Source organism: Peromyscus maniculatus, chromosome 1, assembly GCF_049852395.1.
Source record: "Peromyscus maniculatus bairdii isolate BWxNUB_F1_BW_parent chromosome 1, HU_Pman_BW_mat_3.1, whole genome shotgun sequence".
In the NCBI taxonomy this organism is placed as follows: Eukaryota; Metazoa; Chordata; class Mammalia; order Rodentia; family Cricetidae; genus Peromyscus; species Peromyscus maniculatus.
The window spans coordinates 207,166,822-207,176,354 of NC_134852.1; positions in this window are offsets into that span (position 1 = coordinate 207,166,822).

Genomic DNA, 9,533 nt, shown 5'->3' on the forward strand with positions numbered 1-9,533 from the left:
AGCCTGCTGAAGGACAGCAACCAGGTCAGTGTTGCTCTGGGCACATGAGGATGAGAAAGGCTGGCCACTTGTCCTGTGCCCTGGATTTGGCAAGACCTGGACCTCCTCCCCACTGCTCTTGTTCATCTGTGGAAAGTTATGGTCTGTGCTCCATGTCCTTAGTGTTCATCTTGAGCCTCTCATAACTCACTTGCTTCACACTGTCATCGTGCATTCTTGGTTGTTATGGTGATCTCTGTACCTCCGTGGTTACTTTCTCTTTTATGCTTTAGCTGTCTAGGCTTTAGATTTGGCATTTGCTGTTGTCTTATGGGTATTGGTTTCTCTTGATGATACTTGCTTGGTGACACTGGTGCCCTGCTTTCTTGTCCCAGCAACAGTGGTGAAGATCTTAGGAATCCCTCCAGTGACCCAGTTCCTGGGCCTTACTGTGGAAGACAAGATGGCTGGTCCAGCTTTATAGTTGAGGTCTGAGCCGGTCCCATGGCTGGGGAAAGGCCATGGGAACTAAATGAGGAAGGCAGAAGTCATGTGATTTTGTTCAGTAGGCTGAAGATCTTAAGTTCTTCATGGGGTAGGACACTTGTTTTTATTTTCTTCATATCCACAGGTTTTCTGTAGTATTTCTAGAAATTGGCCCATACTGGAGCAGAGGAAATGGAGGTAAAACTAGTAAGATAACTGGCTTTGGTCTGTATTTCTTCAGTGTCATGTGTATGATGGGGACTATGTATAAACTGTTATACGATCCAAGGTGAAATTATGGTTTGCCTACCAAATATATTTCTTCTCTTAAAACAACCCCACTTCTTATATATGTTTGGACACTATTGTGGTTCATCTTAATTGTTGACTTATTAGATTGAGAGACATCTAGGAAGTTAGTAAAAATACACCTCTGGCTGGGCGGTGGTGGTGTACGCTTTTAATCCCAGCACTCAGGAAGGTAGAGCCAGGCTGATCTCTGTGAGTTCGAGGCCAGCCTGGTCTACAGATAGAGATCCAGGACAGGCACTGAAACTACACTGTAGATGTAACCAACCGTCTTATTAAATAAGAAACACAGAAACAATGTAAAAGAGAGAGCCGAGAAGTCAGAGCTCAGAGCTAAAATCTCACCCTTCCTCCTGCTGTCCCAGCTTCGCGAAAAGAGACCTACTTCCTGTCGGTTCGTTTTTTTATAGTATGTTGTTCTGCCTTCTCATTGGTTGTAAACCCAAACACATGACTGCCTCGTCACTGTCTGAATGTACAGCCCCCTAGGTCTTAAAGGCATATGTCTCCAATGCTGACTGTATCCCTGAACACACAGAGATCTTATGGGATTAAAGGCGTGTGCCACCACCGCCACACTCTTGCTATGGCTCTAATAGCTCTGACCCTGAACACACAGATATCTATGGGATTAAAGGCGTGTGCCACCACCGCCACACTCTTGCTATGGCTCTAATAGCTCTGACTCCCAGACAACTTTATTTATTAACATACAATCAAAATAATAATTCAGTACAATTAGATTACCACCACACTACACAGAGAAACCCTGTCTCAAAAAACCTAAATAAATAAATAAATAAATAAATAAATGAATGAAGGAAGGAAGGAAGAAAGAAAGAAAGGAAAGAAAGAAAGAAAGAAAGAAAGAAACAAACAAACAAACAAATAAACAAACTTTGGGGCTGGAGAGATGGCTCAGTGGTTAAGAGCACTGACTACTCTTCCAGAGAACCTGAGTTCAATTCCCAGCACCCACATGGTGGCTCACAACCATCTGTAATGAGATCTGATGCCCTCTTCTGGCTTGCAGGCATACAGGCAACAGAACACTGTATACATAATCAATCAATCAGTCAATCAATCAATCTTAAAAAATACACCTTTGGGTGTTCTGTGAGAGCATTTTCAGAGAGGATTAAATCATGAGGGTTCTGTCTCAATATTCATTGATAGATTAAAATTCTAAGCACACCATTGGTAGGTGGAATTGTGGGTCTTATGGGAGAAAGTGAGGCTGTATTTGACCTGGCCCCTTCCTGCTACTCTTCTGCTTTCTAGGCACCATGAGCTGAGCAGTGCTGGTCCACTGCACCCTCTCTGTCATGATGCTTCTGCCCTGCCACAGTTCTGAAAGCAGTGGTGTCAGACAGTTGTGTGATGCAGACTCTGAAGTCATCGTCTACAACCAATCTTTCTTCCTTTAGGTTTCTCAGGTGTTTCACACACCGATAAAAGATAAGTGGTCTGACAAACAGATGCTGGAAAATTAGCACTCTCAGTCTGGGAAGTTTGGGATGGGCTTCAAGATGGTCTTATAGGCTAGGTCCAGGCTAGTTAGTGTATTCCCACCTACAGTGATTGGGATAATGGAATGCCAAAGACTGGCTGGGGTTGTTAGAAGGGAGCAGATGTTCTTTCTGAAAGACTCTAACCCATCAGGCTTACACCCCCAAAGCCTTAGGACAATGAGGAACTAAAAAACCTAGTTCCAAGGGCAACCTGACTCAGCCATTACTCAACTACCCCCCTGCCACAATATAACAATATAAAGAGATTTCTATTAAGAGATGTGCTCAACTGTGACTGGGATAATTGCAAGTGTTCCAGGAAGGACCACTGTAATCTTTGTGTAAAATTCATTCCCACCCTGATACCCCCCTTGAGGTTTTGGGAAGAATATGCATGCGGATGTGACTATACCCACTCTGTGATCAGACCATGATCTTATGAAATTAGCTTCTAGACATAAATCAATCAAAACGAAATTGTATGGGAATTATAATCTTGTGGATTTTTCCTTTAAAAGTACCTATGTGGCTGCAGTAAGATGTGACTCTTGCTCTCAGGACAAGAGTAGCCCATCTGTACAGTTGCTTCAATAAACCTCGTGCTGTTGCATCAACTGGACCAGAGTCTGGGTTCTCGGGGCACCCACTTGAGAAGGTAGTACCCTAGATTTTGGGGTCTATCACTTTCCACGGTCCATGCTGTGCCTACCTGTCATCTAAAGCCATCGTAAAGATGATAGAACTCTGACAGAGGAAAGAAACTGGCATATGACACCAGTGGAGCCCTCAGTCTGGTTGGGGTGGCACAGAGGAAGAGCTGGCCCAGGAGATGGACCTCAGAGCAGCAGGCAATTCTCCTAGCTTAGGTGGTTGAGGTTAATTCTGTTTCCAAGTCCCTAACTCGAGCTGTGATGCAAGATCATTCTATTTGAGTCTCAGTGGAGTCATAAACACTCATTAAACAAAAGGATGGGGCTCCAGAATCCTTTTCCTGGCATCTTCTCCATTCTCCTGAATCCAATTCTGACTTTATACTCTTCCTTCTCTCAATCCCACTGGCTAACAGTCCACCTGTCAATAAAGGCCCTCTGATCCACAAGTCCACACCAAACATCTCTGCCAGGGTACCATGCTAGATTTCAGTTGGAAAGTGAGAAGGGTTCATAGAAAAAAGGGAGGGAGAGATGGAGGTAAAGAAAAAAATCAAATAATATTGTAAGAAGAGGACCCTGATTTCATCCTCTAATGTGTTGTATTTAAGCAGCCCAGACAGAATGTAAATGGGAAACTAACATGGTCAAGTTGTGTTAGTTGGTGACATCCCGTGTATCTACCATCCCTGGTAGGTGGTCTGTGTTCTGACCCACAGAGTGGGAAGGACTTGGAGTTATGGTCAGAGGACTTGGTGTTGTCCTTCCTTTGTGGAGATCAAGAAGGACATCCAGGTTTGATCTGTGACTTCCTTCCACTGTCTGCAACCGTACTGGCTATCGTGGATGCAGCCATCTTATGATCCAACCCTGTTCCCAAAGAGTGAATTGACATGAGGTTCCATCCCCAAAGCTTTCACATTAGTCTAACCGCTACCACCCTGGGAGCCATTCCACGGCCGGAGTCCTGGGCACACTGGCATCAGGCTCACGGCTCATCCGATGAACAGTTCTGTTCCCTTGCCCGTTCTGTGTGTGTGTGTGTGTGTGTGTGTGTGTGTGTGTGTACGTGTGTACATGTGTACGTGTGCGTGTGTGTGATAGATAGAGACAGAGAGAGAAAGAGAGGGAGATTGTTAAGAATACACAGGAAGGAAGGACAGACCTCAAGTGGACGGTCACTGAAAGCATTTCCTCTTTCCCCTGCCCAAAGCCCTGTGAGCTTAGGAGCAGGAGGTGAGCATAGGGGAGCTCCCAGTGCTCCTCCCCTCCCGCGGGCAAACATTGAGGAAAGGAAGCCAGTGTCATTGGGTGTCACTGTAGGCCATTCAGAAAGGAAGGCCCGGACCGTGAGCCAAGTTTCTGGGTCCATGAAATAGGCACCAGACCTCCTCTCACAAGTTATCTCTATGATGACATCACCTCCCCATTCACAGTCTCAGTGTACTCAACTGGGAAATGGCTATCCTGCCTCCCCTTCCTTGGTTAAATCTAGTGAGGAAGCTATTCCATGTAAACGGTCTGTGTCCTGCCATAGCCATGACAGAACACAGGACGTGCATACTGCAGCACTACTGGTGGTCTGGGCAGTGTAGGACAGACAGACAGGAAGGGCTGCTCCATGGTGGTCTGGGCAGTGTAGGACAGACAGACAGGAAGGGCTGCTCCATGGTGGTTGATCTGATCCTTTCAACAGCGTGGAACCTTTGTCCTTCCACCCTGAGCCACAAGAAACCAGACGTTCGGCATGATTTTATGGTCATGGATGTTGGAGTAGCTGGAGTGGATGGAAAAATCACATGAGAGCACAAGACCCATAGGCCTCAGGCTTATTCAGTGATTTATCCCTGGTCTCAGAGTTTGGTCCCAGATCATGGCAGAAGTGATAGGCCTCGGACCTCCACATGTGACATATTTATGGAGGTAGCATATGGGTACTCAGGAGAGAAACTTGCCCTCTGGCATTGTCTCTGTTTCTACTACCCCTTAAAATACAATATGGTGTGGCTAATGAGAAAGAACAACAGACTTGGCTTGCATGGCCTAATATAGCCCGGCATTCAAGCTCGGACCAGGATGCAAGTGGAGACTGGTAACTGAAACCACAGAATGTCCTCTGATGGGATGGCAGGGAGCCTGCTGCCATCGTGAAGCCAGGGCACACCCCTGAGAGCTGGGCAGGTCTCTGGGGACTCCCTCGGATTTCTCAGCATGGGTAGAATCGAGTCCTGGCCAAGGGCAACCTCTGCAAACTCTGGTCCACGTGTCCAAGCACGGCAACACCAGGTTGACTAGCCCACTGAGTTCTTGCAGGACAGTGTCTCTGGGAGAGTGGTGGCCACAAGAAAAGAATTGCTTTGTCACTGACTGGTCTGTCAGTACCATGGGAGGCCATAAATGCCACCATTCTGACCTCTTAGAGAGCCGAGGACTCCAGTTTCCACTGCCCAGATCCCATGAATCCTGGGCTACCTTGGTTTTGTCCCACATGGAGTCCCTGGGAAGCTGAACACTTAGGACCAGGTGGGCACCACGGGAAGGCACTTTGAATTGCTCTAATGAAGACTCACTTAACCCATGTGACTATCATGCCCATTTTACAGCCAAGGGGCTCAGTGGTTGCCAGAGCTTGCCAACTCTCTCATTCATTAGGCTCCTGGAGCCCTCTGGTTACTCTATATTAGAGCACTTATCACGGATATGGATGACCTCTGGTTACTCTATATTGGAGCACTTATCACGCATATGGATGACCTCTGGTTACTTTATATTGGAGCACTTATCACACATATGGATGACCTCTGATTACTCTATATTGGAGCACTTATCATGGATATGGATGACCTCTGGTTACTCTATATTGGAGCACTTATCACGGATATGGATGACACTTAGCTTCCTCGTGTGTTTCTTCCATACACTGAGTCCCAGGGAGGGCTGAGCTTCTCCATGGCATATCCTGGCTTCTTTGCCTAGTGAATAAGTGAATGAAGTAATGGATGAGTCCTCAAGGACCACAGGAGCTCAGAGACTGAGGTACTTAGTCTTGCCTCACTGTTGCAGGGCTCCCTGGCTGGCCGTAGTAGCAAGGGGTTCTTGACAGGACAGGGCCCTCTTTTTTGAGGTAATAAAATAACTTTGAGAAATGGATTTTTAAGCACAAAAGCAAACCTGAACTCCAGGGAGGGAAGAAGAACCAGACCTTTCCATGAGTTCTTGGCTGAGACAGATTTAGAGGGACTTACATGCTTGCAGAGGTGGCGACACACATCTCTCTCCCACTGCAGATTCCCCTTGGGTGGTGAGGTGCTTTGGGGAGAAAGTTCGAGAAAGATCGCCTGGAAAGTGTCTGGAACTCAGGATGTGGGCACCTCAGGCGTGGGGGAAGGCCAGGCACCAGAACGAGAGTGCTGAATGAACAGAGGCGGGGAGGGGGGGGGGTGTGTGCAGACACAGGTCTTCTTCTGGCCGCCAGCTCTGGAACAGCAGTGGGTCACTGTGCAGGCTTCTGAGTGCATACTGTTGTGAAAAATGTCTTGCAGCCACATCCCGAAGCACTATTCAGCCTCCAAAAAAAAAAAAAAAAAAAAAAAAAAAAAAGCCATCTTTCCTCCCCACGAGCCAATTCACTGTCGATCTCGCCTGCTCTGAAACTCCAGCGCTTCTTTCAACTTAGTGGGACCAGCCAGTGACAGGGGGGAGCCCCGTCCCTCTCTGTTTCCATAGTGTATGTCATTGTGCACATGGGAGAACCATGGTTGTTCCCATTTTGGGGCCAGCTGTATAGCCCGGTTTTGTGCTTTTGGGATGGGATCATGTGGGGTGTGACATTAGTAAAAGACCCAGGTTTCCAGGAACCTGGACTGGCTGTGGCTCCAAGACTGTTGTAGCATCTGCTTGTAATTTCGCTGGCCTGGGAGGTGATAGTAGCATGTTGGCCTCTGCTGTGCTGTGACCACCAGACAGGGGTGTAACCGTGTAAGACAGCATCATTTACTCTGACTCAGGGTTCCAGAGGGTTTGGTCCCTGGTTTATAGGACCATGTCCTGGGGAAGAACACAGTGGCATCAATAACTTGTGGTGGAGGAGACTGTTTACCTCATGGTGAGCAGAAAGCAGACCGCAAAGAAGGGATGGTGTATGCCTTAGGGTTTCTATGGCTGTGAAGAGGCACCATGACCACAGCAGCTTTTATAAAGGAAACCATTTAGTTAGGGTGGCTCACTTACAGTTCAGAGGTTCAGTCCATTATCATCATGGCAGGACATGGTGGTGCTCAGTTAGACATGGTGCTGGAGAAGGAGCTGAGAGTTCTATATCTTGATGTGCAGGCAACAGGAAGTGAACTGTTGTCCCACACTGGGTATAGCTTGAGCAAATATGAGACCTCAAAACCCGCCCCTACAGTGACTTCCTCTAACAAGGCCACACCTAATAGTGCCACTCCCTTTGGGGGACGTTTTCTTTCAAACCACCACAGAGTACCAAGTCTAACTACACTGATTTATTTTTAATTTTTTATTTTATGTGTATGGGTGTTTTTCTGGTGTGTATGTCCATGTATCACTTGCACACTGGTATCTTCAGAGACCAGAAGATGTCATTAAATTGCCACAAACTGGAGTTACAGACTGAAGTGAGCCACCATATGGGTGCTGGGAATCAAACCCAGGTCTTCTGGAAGAGCAGCTGGTGCTCTTAATCACTGAGCCATCTCTTCAGCCCCAGCCAAGTCTAATGTCGAAGTCATGCTTCCAGTAGCTTACCTCCTCTAGCTAGGTTCTATCTCTCCCATCAGCACCCACCAGCTGGGGACCAAGCATTGAACACTTGAGCCTGGAGGAAAACAGTCCATATTGACATTATAGAACACAGGCGAAGGAGGTTGATGCAGCGCTTCCTCCCATGGTGGAAACTTCATTCCTTACCTCTGACAAGGATAAGAAGCTTCCTGCTGCCTGGTGGGAAGGTGTGATGGCTCCAGGCCTCTTGTTCTCTCCAAAGACTAGGACAACCACCTCGCAGGATGGCCAGCTCCTAACTCCTGGATACCAGGAGCTAGTAAGCCATAGCTCAAATGATAGTCAGCCTGTGCTAAGCCCCTGCCTTGGTTAGGGTTAATGTTGCTGTGATTAAACACCATGACCAAAAGCAACTTGGGGAGGAAAGGGTTTTTTTCAGCTTATAGTTACACATCACAGTCCATCACTGAGGGAAGTCAGGGCAGGATCTCAAACAGGGCAGGAACCTGTGTGCAGAAACTGATGCAGAGGCCGTGGAGGAGTGGTTTTTTCTTGCTCCTCACAGCCTGCTCGCCCTGCTTTCTTATCGCACCCAGGATCACCAGCCCAGGGGTGGCACCACCCACAGTGAGCTGGGCTCCCCAACCTCAATCATCAATCAATAAAATACTACAGTCTTTCCCATAGGTCAGCCTGGGAGGAACATTTTCTCAATTGCGGTTCCCTCTTCCCAAATGAGTCTTGCTTATGACAAGCTGACCTCCGTCCCCTCTGTCATCGTCCTCACTCTCCCCCGAGACCAGCCTATGGACAAGACTGTTGTCTCCAAAGTACACCCTGGATTAAGTCTCTCCTCCATGGTGGGTCCTTGTGAGCTTTCCTCTGGGAGCCAAGGAATGCCAGGCCTCATACACTCTGGCTTGGTGTCATATGTGGGAACTGGTTTCTTCCTCAAGCTTGGTGCGAGGTTCAGACTATTAGACAGTCATAACCACCTGGGGCTTTGTACCTGAGATCAAATAGCAAACAGGTAGTTGTCTGTGGCACCCTGCCAGGGAAGGAGGAGGGAGGTAATGGAGGCGGACTCCTTCACCCAGCACCATGCTGGGATTTGGTGATGATGGCCCTTTTATCCAGACAAGCCTGATATTGATTTCCTTCTCTCAGGTGACACTGAGATGTGACAAGGAAGTGAAGGCCTGGGCAGAGGTCAAGTACAGAGACGGAAGGATCAAAGGACTCTGTTTGCCTGGCCCAGTCACCTGCCAAAAGCTGCATGGAGAGAGCGAGAGCTGTGTTCTTCTATGGCACTGGGCCTGCCATCATTCTGGAATCCCGGGCTGGGTAGTACAGTGGGACAAGGTCAGACAGAGTCTCAGCTCTTTCCCGGCTAGGGCACAACTCGTGTTGTTAGGACTGAGCAGGAATCCCACCTTGATTCCTCTGCCTTTCCCTTTGTGCGGGTGAGAATGGAAACTGGAAGGCCGACACAGCGGTGGTAGAGCCGTGAAACTGTTTATACTGCCAGATGCATGGTGCAGTGGTGACAGTATGAGTCTTCTGAACTGGAGTGAAATTAGTCCCAGGCTTTCCCCCTCCACCCCTGTATTAATTGTGGATTCTACTTCTTTGGAACTTTTACGTGACTCTTATCTAGTTGATGTTGTTTAGTTTGGACTAATGTCAATATTGGACTTTGTTTCCCTGGGGCAAGCATAGAAAACAGCCTTCATTTTGTGTGCCACTTTGCTTAAAGACAGTTGCCACCTTGGTTAAAGATGGTGGCCACCAGGGAAGAAGTCAGTGGCTAGGGCCAGACTCAGCAGAAAATAGTGCTACAATTGATTAGCAATGC